Genomic DNA, 3,792 nt, shown 5'->3' on the forward strand with positions numbered 1-3,792 from the left:
TATTTTAAGTGACTTCCAACCTACGGGGCTCATCTTCTAGCACTGTATTGGACAGTATTCTGTTGTGATCCATTGTGTTTTTATTGGCTGATTTTTGGAAATAGATCACCAGACTTTTCTTTCTTTTCTGTCTTAGCCTGTAAGCTCTGCTGAAACCTGTCCATGAGGGATGACCCTGCTGGTATTTGAATTAAAGGTAATATAACTTCCAGCATCACAGAAACATGCAAGCCACCACAGTTTGACAATCTGACAGACAGGTGGTAGATTGATGCATGCAATTGTAGTTAATTTATTAATTTATTTCCACTACTTTGCACTATTCCACTGAAAAATGTATTTTTTCAATTGATTGACCAACTCTACTATTGATAGACATTTCAAATCTTTACTTCTTGTGATCATGGACAGTGCTGCCATGAACATTTATAAGGACTTCCTGGTGTACATGAGCTATATTTTTCCTGGAATATGCCTAGTCATACAGTGTTCTTGTGTTCAGCTTTACAAAGTGATATCAGATGGTATTCCGAAGTGTCCATACTGAGTGACATTCCTTCTAGCAGTGTACACATTCTCATCGTCTACATTTTCACCAACACTTGATATTTCCAGACTTTAAAATTTTGCCAGCTTGGTGCTACTGAGATAGATTTAAGTTGTAGATTTAATTTTCATTTTCCTGATGACTGCTGGGGTTGAGTCTCATTTCATATATTTGTGGGACATTCCATTTATCTACGCATGTGAATACCTCCTCATGTCTTTTTTTTTCCCCTATGTTTTTTATTGGATTGTTAAGTCTTTTTCCAGTTAGTTAGTAAAAGAGCTTATATACTCCTTTGTATATAAATGGATTATATACTAATCCATTTTAAGTATTGAAAATATTCTTCAGTTTGTGACATGCCTTTGCACTTTATGGTATCATTTGATGAATGAAATTTTTTTTTTTTTAATTCTACTGTTTCACAAATTAGTTTTTCATTCAAAAATTTATACACAAATTGTTTTGTGACATTGATTGCAATCCTCACAACGTGTCAGCACTCTACCCCTTTTCCTTTCCACCTTGGGTTCTCCGTGGCCATTAGTTCAGTTTTCCTGTCCCTTCCTGCCTTCTTGTCTTTGATTTCGGGGCAGTGTTGCCCATTTGTTCTCCTATACTTGATTGAACTAATATGCGGGTTCCTCATGCATGTTATTGTTTGTTTTATCAGCCTGTCTAAACTTTAGCTGAAAGGTGGACTTCAGGAGTGGCTTCATTTCTGAGTTAGCAGTGACAGGGGACCGAGCCTCCAGGGTTCCTCTAGTCTCTGTCAGACCAGTAAGTCTGTTCTTTTTTTGTGAATTTGAATTTTGCTCTACATTTTTCTCCCGCTCTATCCAAGACCCTCTATTGTGATCCCTGTCAAAGCCTTTGGTGGTGGTAGCTGGGCACCTTTGTATTCTTCTGGGCTCAGGCTGGTGGAGGCTATGGTTCATGCGTCCATTGGTCCTTTGGACTAATATTTTCCTTGTGTCTTTGGTTTTCTTCGTTCTCCTTTGCTGAATGTGATGGGATCAATAGATGTATCTTAGATGGTAGCTTGCAAGCTTTTAACACCCCAGATGCTACTTACTAAAGCAAAATGTAGAACATTTTCTTTATGAACTGTGTTATGCCAATTGACCTAAATGTCCACCTAGACCATGGTTCCCAGCCCTTAAGCCCGGTAACTCGGTCCCTCAAGGTATTTGGCTATGTCTAGGAAGCTTCTAAGACTTTGCCTTGGTCAAGTTGTGCTGACCTTCCCTATATAGTGTTTTCTCTTTCCCTTCACCAAAGCTAAAACTTGTCAACTATCGAGTTAGTGATTTTCCTTCCTCACCCCTCCCCTGCCTCATAACCACCTAAGATTGTTTTTTTCTGTGTGTAAAGCTTTTCTTCAGTTTTTATAATAGTGGACTAATACAATATTTGTCCTTTTGTCATAACTGACTTCACTCAGCATAATGCCCTCAGTATTCATTCCAGTTGTGAGATGTTTCACAAATTCATCATTGCTCTTTATCATTGCATAATATTCCATTGTGTGTATGTGCTGTAATTTGTTTATTCATTCATCTGTTAACGGGCACTGAGGTTGTCTCCATCTTTTTGCTACTGTGAATAATGCTGCAATGAACATGAGTGTGCATATATCTATTTGTGTGACAGCTCTTATTTCTGCAGAATATATTTCTAGGAGTACGTTTGCTAGATTATATGGTATTTCTATTTCTAGCACCGTATTAGTTTCCAAAAGGGTTGTGCCATTTTACATTCCCACCAGCAGTACATAAGAGTCTCAGTGTCCCCACAACCTCACATTTGTTATTAACTGTTTTTGTTTGGTTTTTGTGAATAGTTTTTTTAAATTTTAATGTAGTAAAAATTATCAATCTTTTTTGCTTTTCTTGTATCTTGTTGGAGAAACCCTTTCTCACCAGAGATCATAAGGATGCTAATACATTTTTTCCTAAAAAGTTTAGAAAAAACTTCATTATACTTCAATCTGAGTAAGCATTTATCAAACACTTCATCTTTCTTTCGGTCTGCCCTGCGTCTCTGTCATAAGTGCTCTATATGTATACACTTGGGGTTGATGAGGCTAATCAGTACGAGGGCAATGGGTTATTGGATGTTAATTATAATGTCTATTGTAGGTGTAGTCTTTTTGTAGATGGGCTTTATCTGGTTATCAAGCACCTTTGAGTTCCTAATGTTGTTGCTGTTGTTAACTGCTGTCAAGTCATCCCTGGCTCACGGCGCACGACAGAATGAGATGATGCCTGGGCCTGGGCCATCTTCATGATCCGTTATGGATCAGACACAGTGATACACTGGGTTTTCATTAGCTGATTTTTGAAAGTAGATCACCAGGCTTTTCTTCCTCATCTAGAGACTCTGCTGAAGCCTGTTCAGTGTCATAGCAACATGCAAGCCTCCACTGACAGAAAGGTGGTGGCTGCACACGAGGTACATTGGCTGTGAACGGAACCCAGGTCTCCTGCATAGAAGGTGAGAATTCTACACTGAACCACTACCGCCCCCTCTGTTCCTAATGCTTGCACATATATAGGGCCTCCCATGTGCTGGAGACCCTGAAGTGCTTTACAACTCTTAATTCATTTAATACTGAAAACAACTCTATGCAGATGACCTGACCTATTCTGGGCAGCATGTCCATGTGTCCTGACGTGTGCCCACTCTCCTCTGCATCTCAGACTTCCCCACTGAAATCGCTTTCTTTCTGCCTCAAGCAAATCCTTGAGGACTTCCTTGAGTGAGAGTCTGCTGGTGACAAACTCAACTTTGACTTGTCTGGATATATCTGTATTTTACCCTCATTCTCAAAAGATGTAGAAATCTAGCTGAACAATTGTTTTCTATTAGCCCTTTGAAAATATTAACTACACTGCTTGATGGCTTCATTTTTACTGCTGAGAAACAACAGTCTCATTGCTGTTTTTTGGGGGTGATTCGTCTTTCCTTCTTGGGTCTTTTCTCTGCTGTTCTGTACATTTCACTGTCATGAGTATGATTTTGATTGATGTTGATTGGAATTCATTGAGCTTCCTGGATGTAAGAATTACTAATTTCAATAATTCTGAAAAGTATTTGGCCTTTGCCAATATCTTTTGAATATTCATTCTCACCCTTCATCTTTATTTTCTCCTTCTGGAGCTCCAGTTAGTCAAAAGTTAGCACTTCTCAGTTTCTCTTCTGTGTCTCTTAGCCTCTGTTATGGATGGAATTGTGCCCCTCCC

This window comes from Elephas maximus, chromosome 1 (assembly GCF_024166365.1).
Source record: "Elephas maximus indicus isolate mEleMax1 chromosome 1, mEleMax1 primary haplotype, whole genome shotgun sequence".
NCBI lineage: Eukaryota > Metazoa > Chordata > Mammalia > Proboscidea > Elephantidae > Elephas > Elephas maximus.